Raw genomic sequence first — 20103 nt, 5'->3', positions numbered from 1 at the left:
GCCCTGGAGACAACATAAGACAGCTCTCGCACAGAACACATTTCTCACAAAACCCATCACAGATAAATTGGTGTACTTTATTCTGCTCTCTTTTAAAACTAGCATGGTGAGTTCACTACCCATTTGTTTTCATTTACAGTCAATTACAGTCAGACTTGAGGGTGGTCCTTTCCACTGTTCACAGCACACCCCTGCAGCTTTGACTATAGAGCACAAAATATTAAGCTAATCAAAGTTTAGCCACACAATTCAGAAGTGTGAGGTATCATGTTCAAATATTCACAGCCCATGTTACATTACAATAAGATAAGAATATGATTCTCAATTATTGCCAAGAATAGAGGAGATGAGTAAGAAAAAGAGAGAGAAGGGAAGAGGAAAAAGCTGACTTGGCCTATTCTAAAGACATACTCTGGTAGAGGCATTACACCCAATTATAGCATATTAGTAGCAAGTAACCATGTGGATTCAGGCGTAATAGCATTGAATCTACACATCATGTGACTAGAAGGACAATGTCCCAGGCTCTGTATTGTGAGAAAATGCTCGCTACAGAGGCGGTATGGGGCTGTGAGACAATGAGGAGCCTGGGTGACTAGCGTAGGAGAGACATGGCTACAGCAATAAATGTATCAACCCAATGTTTTGTTAGACTACTGAATAAAAACACATCCCTCCTGGAAATTATATATCAACAAACTGTGTTTGGCAGATGAATGTGAGGTGTCTATTTCATGAGGTGGCATGAGTGTGACATGTTCTAGCCTATTTGGAAAGGATCATGAAATTCAAATTGCCACATCCTGACCGTAGTTCCTTTTTTATGTCTCTATTTTAGTTTGGTCAGGGCGTGAGTTGGAGTGGACATTCTATGTTTGTTCTGTGTGTTATATTTCTAGGTGTTTGGCCTGGTATGGTTCCCAATCAGAGGCAGCTGTCAATCTTGTCTCTGATTGAGAACCATACTTAGGCAGCCTGTTTTCCCACTATGGGTTGTGGGGAGTTGTTTTCCGTTTCAGTGATTGCACCATACGGGACTGTTTCGGTTTTCACTTATTCTCTTGTTCTTTTGTATTTAGTGTTCAGTTAATTAAAGGAAATATGAACACGTAGCACGCTGCACTTTGGTCTACTCCTTCTTCCTCAGACAAACATCGTTACACAAACAAGAATCTTGTATGGCATAAGAAGATTATTTGTACAAAAATCTAATAAATCATCTAAAATAGATCTGGTAAGATTTGTATGTTTTTCCTTGTCTACATGTCAGTAGTCTATTTGTTAACTTATATGCCTTATATGACATACACAATTAAATACATGATTGTGGTGAATTTTCTACAAAGATATGGAGGCATATTTGAGACAAAATATATGAGTTAAAGGAATCATCAATTAATATTATAAGAAAAATGAATGTTCTGAGAATGTAACCTCTACAAAATAGATGCTTTCCTTATAGGATTCCCATTACTTTTTATAAAAAAACATGACATTTACTGTAAGAAAAACACAATATTAAATTGGGCAGCACCTCCTACTGGACAGGTGTTTTATCTACAACTATGCCTGTGGTATCCCATCCAGGGTTAACCCAAGACGCGCACTGCTTAGCTTTGATATTGGTCACTGACTACTACCAATGTGCTATTGTGAGAATGACTGCTGAGAAATGTCCACTGAATAACTAAGTACAGTAGATGAACTCCTCCTCCTCCTCCTGTCCCCTTGCCTCCTCTTCTCGTCCTCCTCTTCTGCTCTGCTCCTCCTGATCTCCTCCTCCTCTCAAACTCATCACCTCCTTTTCTTCATCCTCCTCTTCTCTCCCCCACCTATTCCTATCATCCTTTCTCCTCCTCCTCCCCTCTCCGCCTCCCTTCTCCTCCTCATACTCTCCTCCCCTGCTTCTACTTTCTCACTTTCTCTTCCTGCTCCTCCTTCTCCTACTGCTTCTCCTTCTCCTAGGCTTACACATCTCTCCTTTGTCTTTTATACAATAAATGCAACAGCTTGTTATTACTATGATCCAAGCTCTTTCAAATTCGTATGTTCCATGTATTTGAGACCTTAGAAGGCTTAGTTTGCATGTCTCTTGTATGTTTTTTTAATATAATACATGCAACATTTATATTGTCTAAATGTTAATCAACCATATCAATCAGATATTACATTAATCTTCAATGAACCTTGTAAGTATATTTGCTCCCAAATGTATTATACTGAACAAAAATGTAAACGCAACATGCAATAACGTCAAAGAGTTACAGTTCATATGAGGAAATCAGTCAATTGAAATAAATAAATTAGGTCCTAGTCTATGGATTTCACATTACTGGGAATACAGATATGTACTGTATCTGCTGGTCACAGATACCTTATTAATTAAAAGAAATGGGCCTTACAATGGGCCTCAGGATCTTGTCACGGTATATCTGTGCATTCAAATTACCATTGATAAAATGCAATTGTGTCCATTATCCGTAGCTTATGCCTACTTATACCATAACCCCACCGTCACCATGGGGCATTCTGTTCACAACATTGACATCAGTGAACCGCTCGCTCCCACAGGACGCCATACATGTGGTCTGCGGTTGTGATGCCGGTTGGACCGTACTGCCAAATTCTCTAAAACAGCATTTGAAGTGGCTTATGGTAGACAAATGAACATTAAATTCTCTGGCAACAGCTCTGGTGGATATTCCTGCCATCAGCATGCCAATTGCACACTCCCTCAAAACTTGAGGCATCTGTGGCATTATGTTGTGTGACAAAACTGTACTTTTTAGAGTGGCCTTTATATTGCCCCCAGCACACGGTGCACCTGTGTAGTTATCATGATCTTTAATCAACTTCTTGATATATCACACATGTCAGGTGGCTGGATTACCTTGGCAAAGGAGAAATACTCACTAACAGGGATGTAAACAAATTTGTGCACAAAATTTGAGAAAAGAAATACAGTATGTATGGAACAAAGATTTCTGGGAACTTCTATTTCAGCTCATGGAACATGGGACCAACACTCTACATGTTGCTTTTAGATTTTTGATCAGTATACTTACAAGTTCCAGGTAGAACATATAAGCATATTGTTAAATTCTAATTTAAAAACAAATGATTAAAAAACAAAGAGTTCTCCCACCTTTCACAAAGGAAGCATACATATAATTACATTGATTTTATAATTATGAAAAAAGCATATATACATTTCATAACATAATTATTAACCTTAAGGTGTCCACATGCTTCCCATCCGAAACAGTTCGTAACAGTTCATGCATATTATTATCATGCATATTATAATGACATTTATTTGTTTTGGTCTTCGGCAAGGTTTTTTTGCCTGACAAGCTGAAGTCGGTAGGCAAAGTCTTCGCCCCTTCGTCTGTGATCAATGGTAAGGGGGATTATTCAATTAAGTGTTTCTTGTCATTCAAGGAGAGGAATCATTTTTATGCACATTTTATCATTTGAGTGGAGGCTGAAGAGTGGAGGCTGTAATAGCAGCAGGTCCTATTCTATTCCCATCTGTGACATTCTCACTCTTCCAAGGTGTCATTTCTCTAAACGTACTGTATACCCTTACGCGGTGCAAAGCTTATTTCTCTAAAAGCCTTCCCACTCTTCTGGGAAGGCATTCCACTAGATGTTGGAACATTGCTGTGCGGAATTGCTACCATTCAGCCACAATAAAATGTTTGAGGTCGGTCACTGATGTTGGGCGATTAGGCCTGGTTTCGCAGTCTGAGTTCCAATTCATCCCAAACCATTTCTGTATGGACCCCATTTTGTGCACGTGGGCATTGTCATGCTGAAACAGGAAAAGGCCTTCCCCAAACCATTTCCACAAAGTTAGAAGCACAGAATCATGATTGTATGCTGTACAATTTAGACTTCTTTACACTGGAACTAAGGGGCCTAGCCCGAACCATGAAAAACAGCCCCAGTCCATTATTCCTCCTCCACCAAAATGTACAGTTGGCACTATGCTTTGGGGCAGGTAGCGTTCTCCTGGCATCTGCCAAACCCAGATTTATCCATCCTGCCTGATGTTGAAGCATGATTCATCACTCCAGAGAACACGTTTCCACTGCTCCAAAGTCCAATGACGCAAGCTTTACACCACTCCAGCTGATGCTTGGCATTGCACACGGTGATCTTAGGCTTGTGTGCGGCTGCTCAGTCATGGAAACCCATTTCATGAAGCTCCTGACGAACAGTTCTTGTGCTGACGTTGCTTCCAGAGGCAGTTTGAAACTTGGTAGTGAGTGTTGCAACCGAGGACAGACGATTTTTACGCGCTACGTGCTACGTACCATTCTGTGATACTTATTTTCCACCATAATTTGCAAATAAATTCATAAAAAATCCTACAATGTGATTTTCTGGATTTTTTTTTCTAATTTTGTCTGTCATAGTTGAAGTGTACCTATGATGACAATTACAGGCCTCTCTTATCTTTTTAAGTGGGAGAACTTGCACAATTGGTGGCTGACTAAATACTTTAATTGCCCCACTGTACATGGTAGTATATCAAGCATCTGGGTGATATGAAGGCAGTAAGGTGATGACACATGAGATGCAGTCATCCAGAAACTGCGAAACAATTAGTACGGTGGTAAACTGGAGTAAAGAGCTCAGAGCTTTCACCAAATCTGCTCTGGTTTATATGGAAATACTGTGGCTGAGGGGCCCGTTCTCAGAGAAACCGCATAAGAAGGGGTCATGAGGGAGAACTCTCTCTCTCTCTCTCTCTCTCTCTCTCTCTCTCTCTCTCTCTCTCTCTCTCTCTCTCTCTCTCTCGCTCTTTCTCTTTCTCTTTCAATTGAATTAAATTTGCTTTATTGGCATGACGTAACAATGTGCATATTGCCAAAGCTTATTTTGGATATTTACAATATAAAAATAAAATGGGACAACAATAACCAAGTATCAAAATAACCATACATTCAACAATAACAATAAGCATACAGTAGAGTACATGTGCAGGTTGATTGGTCTGTCAGACACTGTCCCTCAACTTATGGCAGGCAGCAATGTAGTGCGCTGCCAACCCACAGCTCTCTGCGCCCTCCCCCAACAGGACGGGTAGCCTACTCTCATCAGAGAGGTCTTTGAAACCTTGAATAAGGGTTTCAAATTTGGGGAAATTACACTAATTGTTTTATATTTTTGACATTTTGTCAGGAAATGCAGCTCCGTCTCAGGTTCTGCTGTTGTGCAGTGGTTGCACAGCCTTTCCTCTACAGGAAGCCAGGTTTTCCTGTGTCTACCCTTCTCAATGGCAAGGCTGTGCTCACTGAGTCTGTACTTTTTCAAGGTTTTTGATCAGTAACCATGGTCAAATATTTAGCCACAATGTACTGTCGATTTGGGGCCAGATAGCACTGCATTTTGCTTTGTGTTTGTGCTTCTGTTTCCCAATAAGCAATATAGTTTTGTTTTGACTGTATTGTAATTTGGTTTATCCTGAATGATTGGATGTTCTGTTACTGAGGCTTCAGTGTATTAGTAGAACAGGTTTGTGAACTCAGCCCCAGGACCAGCTGGATGAGGGGACTCTTTTCTTTGCTCAGCTCTTGGCATTGCAGGGCTTGGTAGTGATATGAGAGGGGGTCACTGTATTTTAGATGTTTCCAAAACTTAATTGCTTTTTTTATTATTTTTATTATTAGTGGATATTGGCCTAATTTTGCCCGGCATGCATTGTTTGTAGTTTTCCTCTGGACATGTAGGATAATCTTACAGAACTCTGCATGCAGAGAATTTCAATGGGGTGTTTGTCCCATTTGATGAAATCTTGTTTTGCAAGTGGCCCCCACACCTCGCTGCCATAAAGTGCAATTTGTTCAATGACATATTCAATTAGTTTTAGCCAAATTGCACTAGGTATTTCAATTTGAATTTGCTTTTTAATGGCGTAGAATGCCCTGCGTGCTTTCTCTCTTAGTTCATTCACTGCCTCATTAAGGTGTCCAGTTGAGCTTATTTTTAAACCTAAGTAATTGTAGTGTGTGCAGTACTCTAAAATATTTTGTACCTCTAGCAGGTCCAGGCTCTGTTGTAGGGCATGTGCTGTGGGTGACAGCAGGCATAGGTCATCTGCGAAGAGTAGGCATTTAACTTCTGAATTGTGGAGGCTAACACCAGCGGCTGAGGATTTTTCTAGAATAGTGATGGTGTAAATATTGAAGAGTGCAGGGCTCAGGTTGCAACCCTGACAAAAGCCACGCTCCTGACTAAAAAATTATGTTATTTTCTTGCCGATTTTAATGCTGCACGTATTGCCAGTATACATTGATTTAATTATGTCATGTGTTTTACCCCCTACACCACTTTCAATAACTTTGTAGAACATTCCTGTATGCCAAATAGAATCAAATACCTTTTGGAAGTCGATAAAGCAGGCGTATATTTTGGTATTATTTTGGTGGACATGTTTATCTATCAGGGTGTGTAGGGTGTAAATATGATAATACTACAGAAAACATTCCCCAGGTTACTGTTCACACAAATACCTCTGTAATTGTTAGGGTCAAATTTGTCTCCGCTTTTAAAGATTGGGGTTATGAGTCCTTAATTCCAGATGTCAGGGAAATAACCTACACTCAGGATCAAATTAAACAGTTTTAATATAGCCAATTGAAATTTTGCACTAGTGAGTTTGAGCATCTCATTTAGGATGCCATCAGGTCTGCATGCTTTTTTAAATTTGAGAGCCTGAAGTTTCTTATAGAGCTCCTGGTCAGTAATTGGGTAGTCCAAAGGATTTTGATTGTCCTTTATATTTTTTCTAATCCATTCAACTTCTCATGAATTTGGCATTGTTCTGCATTTGTGTCGATTTGAATGGTGTTGTAGAGTGTTTTAAAATGGGTTGTCCATATGTCACCATTTTGTATCGCTAATTCCTCTTGTTAAGATTTATTCATTTTTTTTCCAATTTTGCCATAAGCTGTTTGTGTTTATCGACTCCTCAATTAGTGTCAGCTGCTTGCTGTTGTACTGTGCTTTTTTGGTTCTGAGTGTACGTTTAGAGAGTTTTTAAATCTCACAGACGTAATTCACCATTATTTAGGTCTCTGTGCTTTTGGTTGGATAGTGTTCTAAGTGTTTTCCTTATAATTTTACAATCTGCATCAAACCAGTTGTCATCTGTGATCTTTTTTGCTTTGTTTTTTATCAATTTCATTTGTGCTTTTGCTGTTTGCCTGAATATATAGTTGATGTTTTGTACTGCTAGATTGAGGCCTTCTTTACTGTGAGTGAATGTGGTATCCAGAAAGGAAATTTTGGTTACAGGTTGCTTCTGGTATTTTTCTGTGCTGTTTTGGGCCCATCTGTATGCATTTCTGATGTTGTACAGCTTACTGGGCTGTGAATGTGTGGTTGTTTCCATGTCTGTTCTTTTGAGGAACAACATAATTTGGCTGTGATCAGACAAAGGTGTGTGGCTTGACAGTGAATGAGCTGAGAGAGAAGGGGTCAATGTCTGTGATCATATAGTCTACTGTACTGTGGTCAAGAGGTGGGCAGTAGGTGAATCTCCCCAAAGATTCCCCCCGTAACCTACCATTGACAAAGTACAGACCCATACTTCTACAGAACTGCAACAGATCTCTTCCGTTTTTGTTGACGTTGCTGTCACTGTTGTTTCTATGGGGGAGATTAAGACAGTTAGAAACAGTATTGCCTGTAATAAAGCTGTCCCCTTGTGTGCTCGTTAGATCAAGTAGTGTTCCTGTACGCGCGTTTGTGTCCCCACAGATGAACACATTTCCCTTGGCCTGGAAATGACTCATCTCGTCCTCAAGGGTGGGGAAGATCTCCTCTGAGTAATATGGGGATTCTGAGGGGGGGATATATATTGCTCAAAGGAACACATCTTTTGTTGTCAGTACAAGTTCTTTTTCAGTTTTAACCAAATGTGATATTTACCAATTTTGAGGGGATCAATTCGATTTTGTAGTTCGGTTTTGTCCCAAATGATCAATCCTCCAGAGTCTCTGCCTCTATTGACAGTGCAGTGTTTCTGTAATGGCACAATTACCTCTCTGTAGCCTGTGGGACAGTCAGTGACAATGTCAGCCTTACACCATGTCTCCTGCAGAATGATGACGTCAACATATTTAAGATTTTTGTTGAACTTCAGTGCTAAACTCTTCAGTGCAAAGGTTGATCTCTCTCTCTCTCTCTCTCTCTCTCTCTCTCTCTCTTTCTTTCTCTCTCTCTCTCTCTCTCTCTCTCTCTCTCTCTCTCTCGCTCCCTCTCTCTCTCTCTCTCTGTTCATCATCCCTCCATCCCCTCCCCCATTCTTCCAGAACCAGCAGCATCCAACCCATTCTCATGAAACTATTTTATCAAACCGATAAATGATTTACCGCCTGGATCAGAAAACACAAAATGGTGGCTTTGGGATGCTGCGTTTTCTGCCGATTTGGATTGGACGAGTGCTTCCTGGGCCAGGCCTGGTCAGTAAGGAGGAGGAGAGGAGATGGGGTGATGTAGGTGGAAGGATGGAGTGAGCGATGGGGCGGGTGTATGGGTGGTTCATATTGGGCTGAAACGCGATCCGGAGGCTGTGTTGCATTAGCCTTAACGGCCCAATGGCAGACGGACTGGCACCACAGACTGGGAGATGGAGGAGGAGGAAAAGGAGGAGGGGAGTGAATCTCTGGACATCCTGTTGCAAGGGAGGCATGTGGAGCCAGAGAAAGAAGGAATGTCACCTTCCAATAGCGGAGTCAGTCTACAGGACTGGTTAATCATAGCTCATACCTCTGTCTGTTTCACCTCCGTAGACACAGCTCACAACACCATCCAGCCTCTCATCTCATCAAACAGGGTCATGGTCAAGCAGCCACTCTATCTGTCTCTCTCTCTCTCTCCCCCTCTCTCTCTCTCCCCTCGATCTATCTTTTTTTGGGTCGTGTCATTCTGTTTTGGCCTGTAATTTCCTCTATTTTCCTCTCCTCTTTCCCGTAAAGAATGTGTTTCCCGTTGTTCCTCAGAGTCAGGGTGAAACAGCCCCTCTTAAAGTGTCTGAGTCAGTCACGGAGACCCGGAGGTGTCTGAACTATTCCAAGAATCCCAGCTCTCACGTCGAGAGCACTGACGCTAGCTGAGAGAATCTGATGGAGAATACTACAAACAAACTTCCCGGTTAGAACAACACAGTTTGGTTACATAGAATCCTACAACATTTTAATTGATATGAATCCTGCCCGAATAGTCACTTCTAATGGTAAAAAAATAAAAACTATCATAAAACTAAAAACTAACAGTAGCTTCATTGCAAATACTTGTTTGATGTCTAAGTACACTCTTCGAATAAAAAGGTGCCATTTAAAACCAAAAAGGGTTGTTCGGCTGTTCCCATAGGAGAACACTTTGAAGAACCCCTTTTGGCTCCATGTAGAAACATTTTGGTTGCAGGTAGAAACCTTTCCGGTTCCATGTAGAGCCCTTTTCACAGAGGGTTCTACCTGGTACCAAAAAGGGTTCTCCTATGGGGACAGCCACAGAACCCTTTTTTCTAAGAGTGTATGGGATAAGCCTAGGGGCATGTCACATGCTCAAAGTTTCTAATCACACAGCGTCACACGACCCTCGGTTAGCCTTCGCCACAAGGCTTCAGCTAACTTTATTAGCACACGCCATAAGGCTTTAGCTAACGTGGCTAACCAGCTGCAAAAAGCTAGCTAACAACAGTAACAAAGAGATAACTCCCGCGGCAAGGCTTAAGCAAACCTGGCTAGTGAGCTGCAAAGCAAGCTAACCACACTAACAAAGGGATAGCTCCCGCCGCAAGGCTTAAACTGTCTTGGCTGGCTAGCGACAAGGCAAGCTAACCCAGTGTTGTACTAGTCCGGTCTCGACCACATATTGAGTGTCTCGGTCTTGTCTCTGTGTTGGATACATTCGTACTCAGTCTTGACTTGGTCTCGGACAGTGAGGACTGGTATTTTTCATTTATTTTTTATTTCACTTTTATTTAACCAGGTAAGCTAGTTGAGAACAAGTTCTAGTTTACAACTGCGACCTAGCCAAGATAAAGCAAAGCAGTGCGACACAAACAACAACACAGAGTTACACATGGAATAAACAAGCATACAGTCAATAACACAATAGAAAATAAAGAAAGTCTATATACAGTGTGTGCAAATGGCGTGAGGAGGTAGTGCAATAAATAGGCCAAAGTAGGGAACTAATTACAATTTAGCAAATGAACATTGGAGTGATAGATGAGCAGATGGTGATGTGCAAGTATAAATACTGGTGTGCAAAAGAGCAGAAAAGTATGGGGATGAGGTAGGTAGATTGGGTGGGCTATTTCCATATGGGCTATGTACAGCTGCAATGATCAGTAAGCTGCTCAGATAGCTGATGTTTAAAGTTAGTTAGGGAAATATAAGTCTCCAGCTTCAGCGATTTTTGCAATTCGTTCCAGTCATTGGCAGCAGAGAACGGGAAGGAAAGGCGGCCAAAGGAGGAGTTGGCTTTGGGGATGACCAGTGGAGCGCGTGCTACGGGTGGGTGTTGTTATGGTGACCAGTGAGCTGAGATAAGGCGGAGCTTGACCTAGCATAGACCTGGTTAGCCAGTGGGTTTGGCGGCGAATATGTAGCCAGGGCCAGCCAACGAGAGCATACAGGTCGCAGTGGTGGGTGATATAAGGGGCTTTGGTGACAAAACGGATGGCAGAAGAGTTGTGCGATTTTTTGACTATAGAATATGCCATTGCTTTTTAAGGATTGCTTTCATTTTCTCCGAACACTTTGTGTACTTGGTGCAAAGGATGGTTGCATGGTTTTTCTTCTTGATTGAGTTATTAGTAATTCCTTTCTTGGTTTTTGAAATATTTTCATCATTGCAGCATCAATACTTTTGTCCTTGTAGCCTCTCATTTTTTTTTAGCATTGCTGTCAAAATCTGTCTGGTGGCCACAGATCTCGATGATAGAGGGCTTAGGAAGGATATCAGAGGGCACCCTGCTGGCCACTTCTGATGGGGAGAGCTTGTACACTAACATCCCACACATTGGATGGAGTCTTGCAGGCGCCGCAACACTTCCTTCAGCAGAGAGACTCTACCCTTGCTCCATCTAATGATTGCATCTTACAACTTACTGAACTGGTAATTTTCAATAACTACTTCGTCTTTGAGTCAGACGTTTTCCTTTAAATTCAGGGCCCACTGGTGGTACATAAGATATTGGAGATAACTGACATGATCTGACATGCCCCCTGAGCCTACTCAGACACTCTTGACACCAATTCCAAATGGGAAATACAGATGTGGCTCATACGCACAGTGCAATAGCACTATTAAAACATCCTTCTTCAGACACCCACATGCTGGTCGAAAAATCCCTGTTAGGGTTATTATCTCATGCAAGACCAAGGGAGTAATCTATCTCATCACCTGTTCATGTGGAAAAGCCTACATCGGAAAAACGAAAAGACAATTAAAACAACGCATAGCCGAACACTGCAGCTCAATCAGGTGTAAGAACATTGACTCTCCAGTAGCAGCTCACTTTGGATGGTTAGCTTCAACAATCTCCTCCCTCAAATACACAGGCATTGAGCATGTTGCTCTACCAAGGAGATGAGGTAACATTGAGATCATACCACAACAAAGGGAGGCTTACTGGATAACCTATCTAAAAAAATGGACCCCTAGTGGTCTAAATATTGATTTTGACATCAGGCCCTTCTGATGAACAATTATTTATTCTATGAAAAAGTCTTACCAATTGATATGTTCTTTCTACATTTTATTGGCATGTACACCTAATATTTTCACCCTGTTGATGATGCTTATTATGCATTATGATTGAACCAAAAGATTACATGTAACAAATATGAAATTAAATACAAAACAATTGAATATGTGAAATTTAATCAAACAATAATGTATGTGGATGCTTATTATTATGTATAATGTTCAATAATGTTTCTATATGACAACAATAGCTTAATATATTTAATATGTCATACACTATTTATTTTCACAGTTTCACATTATTCATTCTAATTAATTTAATCATTATGACACACCCCTCACTATTGTCATTGTTTGCACTAATTGGACCATTTGCCTATATAACCTTGTTCAAGTATTCATGACATTACCCTGAAGAAGGCACAGTGATGCTGAAACGTTTGTGATTTACTAAAAGAGAGTGTGCGACTCTCTTTATTTTGATAACTTATAGTTTCTTTGCCGTTTGTCAGCACCTCCAAACAAAATACATTTTCTGGGTGTGTGCCAGCTTATGTTTTATTCTAAGAACGTATTTACAAAAATAAACTCACATAAAAAAGAAAGAAAGAAAAAAGAAAAAATAGGAAAATAGAAAGATAGCAAATAATTAAAGAACAACAATAAAATATCAGTAGCAAGGCTATATACAAGTGGCTACCTGTCACGTCTACTCCTGCTCCTCTCCTCCGGCATTTGATGTCTCTGGTATACTAACCACCGGTCCTGGGATCCATCATTACGTACTCCTGGCATCAACCTGGACTCCATTACCTCACTTATTACCCCCCTTTTATCTGGCACTCCCTTAGGTTCCTTCCCCAGTCAGTATTGATCCTGTGTTTATGCAATAGCATTACTGTGATGTTGTCTAGTTCCATGTTTGTTGTTTTATTTAATGTTTCACCTGCTTCTCAACTCACAGCATCTTTGTTACAGTACCGGTACAGAGTCAATGTGTGGAGGCATAGGTTAGTTGAGGTAATTGAGTTAATATGTACAGTTTAAAAGTTGCGAGCTTGCACAGAGGGACTTAGAGGTACCCAGCGTCACGGCTTCCTTGCTCCAGACCACCACAAGGGGGAGTTAGAGCAGTCATTATGCATTTGTGTCCCAAGGTTTTTATATGACCAATCATATTGAGTGGTTGCAGTGATGAATTTTGACGCGAGCCACCCTTGCCTTGTGGCGTTTTTCAACAAAGATGGCTGACAAAACATTACGCTGGAACCAGATGTAAGTTGTTATAACTCCATAACGAGTCAAGCAAACAAATGTACAATTGAGAGGAATATGTTAGTTAATATAGAGACAAACATTTGTGCATTTTTTTTGTCAGAAAGTTAATTCACGCAAATCGCTATTTAGCAAGTTATATGACTAGCTACAGTACATTAGCCAGCTAGCTAGTGTTAGGAGAATTCATTTGTAATCCATGTTGTTTTCGGGACTCCAGAGAAAACCAGCAAACCAGGCTGTCGTCTTGTGAAACAGTGGATGTAAAGAATCTAGCTAGCTAAAGCATTTACTGCAAATTGAATGTACAATTGTGTAAGCTTGCCTTGCAATGCAGCTGAAGTAACATAGCTAACTAACTATTTACTTGCATATTATGTAGTGGAGGATAAAAATAACTGTATGCCTATGGATGTGTAACTAGCTACACTCTGTAGCCGATCTGTGTATGGACCCTAAAACATTACGAACTAATATTCATACCAATCTATGAACCTCAGCTATCACAGTTGTTGTATCAACTTAAAGTCTGAATGGCATTAATGAAGCCTACCGATAAAGTAGAATATAATAACTTTATTGTGCCAAGGATGCAAGTCCTATATACACATGCACTGTAGTTATTACCACACATGAGATTCCCACATTGTAGCCTGTAAACTGAATATATTCACTGATCATGTACTCTTTCTTGGCAAATAAAGGTGCGGTTCAGGTATGAATCTCTGAGAAATTATTTTTCAGTCATATCAAACTCCATTATTTGAATGATGCTGTGTCTGCATGTATGTATTACAATTAAACACTTCAACAGTGTTTACCGCTCATGGGACATCAATGATTACACATTGTAACTATGCAATAGACTAGAAACTTGACTGATTTTTAATTCATATATACAGAAAAAAACTCAAACTTCATCTGCATTAATTTGATGACACATGACAGTATTTCAATGAGATACTAAATTTCAACCAGTGGAGAATGTGAAATACAGTGGGGAGAACAAGTATTTGATACACTGCCGATTTTGCAGGTTTTCCTGCTTACAAAGCATGTAGAGGTCTGAACTTTTTATCATAGGTACACTTCAACTCTGAGAGACAGAATCTAAAAATCCAAAAATCCAGAAAATCCCATTGTATGATTTTTAAGTAATTAATTTACATTTTGTTGCATGACATAAGTATTTGATCACCTACCAACCAGTAAGAATTCTGGCTCTCACAGACCTGTTAGTTTTCTTTAAGAAGCCTCCTGTTCTCCACTCATTACCTGTATTAACTGCACCTGTTTGAACTCGTTACCTGTATAAAAGACACCTGTCCACACACTCAATCAAACAGACTCCAACCTCTCCACAATGGCCATGACCAAGGGGCTGTGTAAGGACATCAAGGATAAAATTGTAAACCTGCACAAGGCTGGGATGGGCTACAGGACAATAGGCAAGCAGCTCGGTGAGAAGGCAACAACTGTTGGCACAATTATTAGAAAATGGAAGAGTTCAAGATGACGGTCAATCACCCTCAGTCTGGGGCTCCATGCAAGATCACAGAGGTCAGACGTTTCTTGCAGTTGGCCACCAGGTTTGCACACATCTCAGGAGTGATTTTGTCCCACTCCTATTTGCAGATCTTCTCCAAGTCATTAAGGTTTTGAGGCTGACGTTTGGCAACTCAAACCTTCAGCTCCCTCCGCAGATTTTCTATGGGATTAAGGTCTGGAGACTGGCTAGGCCACTCCAGGACCTTAATGTGCTTCTTCTTGAGCCACTCCTTTGTTTCCTTGGCCGTGTGTTTTGGGTCATTGTCATGCTGGAATATCCATCCACGACTCATTTTCAATGCCCTGGCTGAGGGAAGGAGGTTCTCACCCAAGATTTGAATGTACATGGCCCCATCCATCGTCCCTTTGATGCGGTGAAGTTGTCCTGTCCCCTTAGCAGAAAAACACCCCCAAAGCGTAATGCTTCCACCTCCATGTTTGATGGTGGGGATGGTGTTTTTGGGGTCATTGGCAGTATTCCTCCTCCTCCAAACACGGCGAGTTGAGTTGATGCCAAAGAGCTCCATTTTGGTCTCATCTGACCACAACACTTTCACCCACTTGTCCTCTGAATCATTCAGATGTTTCTTGTAAAACTTCAGACGAGCATGTATATGTGCTTTCTTGAGAAGGGGGACCATGAGTGCGCTGCAGAATTTCAGTCCTTCACGGCTTAGTATCTTACCAATTGTTTTCTTTGTGACTATGGTCCCAGTTGCCTTGAGATCATTGACAATATCCTCCCATGTAGTTCTGGGCTGATTCCTCACTGTTCTCATGATCATTGCAACTCCACGAGGTGAGAACTTGCATGGAGCCCCAGGCCGAGATTGACAGTTCTTTTGTGTCTTTTGCGTTTCTTCCATTTGCGAATAATCGCACCAACTGTTAATCGCATCACCTTCTCACCAAGCTGCTTGGCCATGGTCTTGTAGCCCATTACAGCCCTGTGTAGGTCTACAATCTTGTCCTTGACATCCTTGGAGAGCTCTTTGGTCTTGGCCATGGTGGAGAGTTTGGAATCTGATTGATTGATTGCTTCTGTGGACAGGTGTCTTTTATACAGGTAACAAACTGAGATTAGGAGCACCCCCTTTAAGAGTGTGCTCCTAATCTCAGCTCGTTACCTGTTTAGAAGACACCTCATTAAAATGAAAATCAATTTATAACATTTTTGACGTGTTTTTCTGGATTTTTTGTTTGTTATTCTGTCTCTCACTGTTCAAGTAAACCTACCATTAAAATTATTGACGGATCATTTTTTTGTCAGTGGGAAAACATACAAAATCAGCAGGGGATCAAATACTTTTTTCCCTCACTGTAGATGACCTGGTTAGCCAGTGCATCTGGCGACGAACATGTAGCGAGGGCCAGCCGACGAGAGCATACAGGTCACAGTGGTCGCAGTGTTGGGTGGTATAAGGGGCGTTGGTGACAAAATGGATGGCACTGTGATAGACTGCATACAGTTTGCTGAGTAGAGTATTGAAGGCTATTTTGTAAATGACATCGCCGAAGTCAAAGATCAGTAGGATAGTCAGTTTTAAGAGGGTATGTTTGGCAGCGTGAGTGAAGGAGGCTTTGTTGCTAAATAGGAAGCTGATTTTATTTTTATTTTTTATTTATTTTCACCTTTATTTAACCAGGTAGGCTAGTTGAGAACAAGTTCTCATTTGCAACTGCGACCTGGCCAAGATAAAGCATAGCAGTGTGAACAGACAACACAGAGTTACACATGGAGTAAACTATTAACAAGTCAATAACACAGTAGAAAAAAGGAGAGTCTATATACAATTGTGTGCAAAAGGCATGAGGAGGTAGGCGAATAATTAAAATTTTGCAGATTAACACTGGAGTGACAAATGATCAGATGGTCATGTACAGGTAGATATATTGGTGTGCAAAAGAGCAGAAAAGTAAATAAATAAAAACAGTATGGGGATGAGGTAGATAACAATTGGTGGGCTATTTACCGATAGACTATGTACAGCTGCAGCGATCGGTTAGCTGCTCAGATAGCAAGCAGATGTTTGAAGTTGGTGAGGGAGATAAAAGTCTCCAACTTCAGCAATTTTTGCAATTCGTTCCAGTCACAGGCAGCAGAGAACTGGAACGAAAGGCGGCCAAAATGAGGTGTTTGCTTTAGGGATGATCAGTGAGATACACCTGCTGGAGCGCGTGTTACGGGTGGGTGTTGCCATCGTGACCAGTGAACTGAGATAAAATAAAAGGCGGAGCTTTACCTAGCAAGGACTTGTAGATGACCTGGAGCTAGTGGGTCTGGCGACGAATATGTGGCGAGGGCCAGCCGACTAGAGCATACAGGTCGCAGTGGTGGGTGGTATAAGGTGCTTTAGTGACAAAACGGATGGCACTGTGATAAACTGCATCCAGTTTGCTGAGTAGAGTGTTGGAAGCAATTTTGTAGATGACATCGCCGAAGTCGAGGATCGGTGGGATAGTCAGTTTTACTAGGGTAAGTTTGGCGGCGTGAGTGAAGGAGGCTTTGTTGCGGAATAGAAAGCCGACTCTAGATTTGATTTTCGATTGGAGATGTTTGATATGAGTCTGGAAGGAGAGTTTACAGTCTAGCCAGACACCTAGGTACTTATAGATGTCCACATATTCAAGGTCGGAACAATCCAGGGTGGTGATGCTAGTCAGGCGTGCTGGTGCAGGCAGCGAACGGTTGAAAAGCATGCATTTGGTTTTACTAGCGTTTAAGAGCAGTTGGAGGCCACGGAAGGAGTGTTGTATGGCATTGAAGCTCGTTTGGAGGTTAGATAGCACAGTGTCAAAGGACGGGCCGGAAGTATATAGAATGGTGTCGTCTGCGTAGAGGTGGATCAGGGAATCGCCCGCAGCAAGAGCAACATCATTGATATATACAGAGAAAAGAGTCAGACCGAGAATTTAACCCTGTGGCACCCCCATAGAGACTGTTTAAGCTTAGTACAGGCCGGCACTCAAAATCTTACAACATTTGCAGGACTTGTTTAGAGCTGCATTAGCATGTTAGTTTCCCATTGCAGGGGCCATAATAACTCCAGGGGGAAAGCATTGCTTAACCCGGGTTAAGTGTGTGCTAGTCGACGTTTAGCTGTGAGGCTTTTGTTGTTAGCTAGCTAGTATTCACCTAGTTGGCTATTAGCTTGGCTAACGTGGTACTAGCTAGCTAAAGACAATCACATGAACATAATTGTTTCTCCGGTCTTGAGTCTCTTTTGACCATAGCACTGAGGTGTTGCCATTCAGTTTAACCAACGGAAATAAGTGAACGTTGGGTGTACTAATGGAAAGAAGCAAGATGGCCAATAGTAACTGGCTTTTCAGCATTGTTGTACATTAGCCTTCACAGGTGTAAACCAGATCATTAGATGCCTTGCGGCTAATTGCTAGCTGAAATGAGCACTATATATGAACGCTACAGCTGTGAGGCTACTGTAGACGTTAGCTAGCTAGCAACCACCTTGTAAGGCTAAAGGCATATCAGCCTTATTCAGTTCGGTTGGCGTCTAGCCGAACTCAGATAGCTGAAACGAATGAATGTGCTTGCAAAAAAAAAAAAGGTTAAAAGCGGCAATAGTACTGTTTGTCAATTTTGAGACACCGTTGCCAGCGCACGCTTCCTCAAAATAGTCTGAATTAATCTAAAATAACTAATGAAATTTGTCATTCAATTTGATGTTTTACTGAGGTCTTTTATTTTAATTTTATTTTTTATTAACCCTTCCACAACCCCTCTCTTCAGAAGACAAATATGCTTTTGTTTTTTTGCAGCTTTTCTGCTACAAACAATATACAATTTACATATATATTTTACATATACATTTTATCTATACATTTTACATTCACATTTTGCGTACACATTTTACATACATGGTACTTTTATATCAAGCAGTCACATAACAATAATACATTACCAAACATAAACATCTTTAATCCCAACCCCTCAGCCCATCCCACCTATCACCATATCACCAATGATATCTTAGTCGTGCAATTTTCCAAGTCATTACTCTGTGAATGACAACAAATACAGTACTTTTTTTGAAGAATCCTTACTTTTGGCCAATCAATGACGAATGGGCGTAGGCTTCGTCTCCGAACTTCGGCTTGCCTCTCTAAAAGAATGTGTGCCCGAACAGCCAAAAAAAAACCTTCACGAAAACCAAAATGAACAAAAACGTCACAAAATGTCATATTGTATGCACAATCTCCTCCAAACTGTTTCGTCTGGGAAGCATGTGAACGCCTTAAGGGTAATCTATAGCTTAGCACAGTGCTAGCCCAATGGAACAGCTTGAATTTGGGTTGAAAATCTCCCATGACTGTAATGATGTGAGGCTAAACCGGGCAGTCTAGTTAACACAAACGAGTGAACGTAGGTTGTACTAAATAAGAGAAGGGAGCTAGTAATAGGAAGGGAATTTGTTTCCGAGTTAACTAGCGATGCTTATACCACTTTCCAGCAAGCTAGCCACCATAAGCTAGCTAGTTAGAAGCCTTCAACGCTACTCTCATGAAGGTTAGCTAGCTAACACCTTCTTTATGGCTAAGGTATGCTATAGCTAGAATATTGCTGGCTGGAGGGAACCGCATGTGGGCAGTTCAAGTTCGGGTAGGTATTCCTCCATGACCGTAGAGCCGTAGGTTTTAGCTAGAATAGGGAAGAGATCTAGCAAAAGTACCATGTTGCTGGTGTGGTTAGCTCAGTGTTATGTTTGAGACCACCTAAAGTGAGACCAATTGAAGACCAAGACCGGAGAAAATTGAGTCCGAGTCAAGACCAAGACCAAGACCGGAAGGGAGGCAAGACCGAGACCGGGAGGGGGACGAGGGGTCCGAGACCAAGTCAAGACTGAGACCAGTCCAATTCAAGACCATGATTGTAATTGTGTCAAATCACCACTGTCGTGACGTGACTACCATTAATGTGATGACTGCTATTTATCAAATAATTACCTACACCATTTACATTTTACTCGATTAAATTCATCATGTAACAATGAACTCATTAGGAACTTGGTACACCACAGGAAAAGTTGTTTATGGGTTAATACCACAGTCAAGGTTAGGCTTGCACAGATCGGGAGGACCATGAGGTTGTATTGTGCTTCTAAACCTAACGGTTCTGCAGCTGTCACCCAAAAGCACCTGAAATTTAGGCCAGGCTTCATTTTGGCCTGCTCATTTGCACGGTCGCTGCGGTCAGACCGAGTGAGTGTTTTTTCACAAACTGCAGGTTGGGTATATCAAACCACTTTTAGGGTGATTTCCGTCACTTCCGGTTGCTCCAGGAAGCTTAGAATCAACACAGGTAGTTCACATAGTGGCCTGATGGACTGTCATCGAAGACAGTTTGATATGAATTCATAACCCACATAGGCTTCAGGTTGAAGTTAGGGGTGCAGGCAATGTATTCCTATGGGGAGAGATGTCATTGTAAACTGTGAGATGAAAACACCCTGTTTTCACTGTTAAGGGTTAAGGCCACACGGTCAAGGTTAGACTTTCACAGATCGGGGGGACCTTAGGAACGTTCCTGTG

The sequence above is a fragment of the Oncorhynchus mykiss genome, chromosome 23 (genome assembly GCF_057628025.1).
Source record: "Oncorhynchus mykiss isolate SJ-2025 chromosome 23, ASM5762802v1, whole genome shotgun sequence".
Lineage (NCBI taxonomy): Eukaryota > Metazoa > Chordata > Actinopteri > Salmoniformes > Salmonidae > Oncorhynchus > Oncorhynchus mykiss.
The sequence above is the reverse complement of the archived record's forward strand: the minus strand, read 5'-3'. Positions refer to the sequence as shown.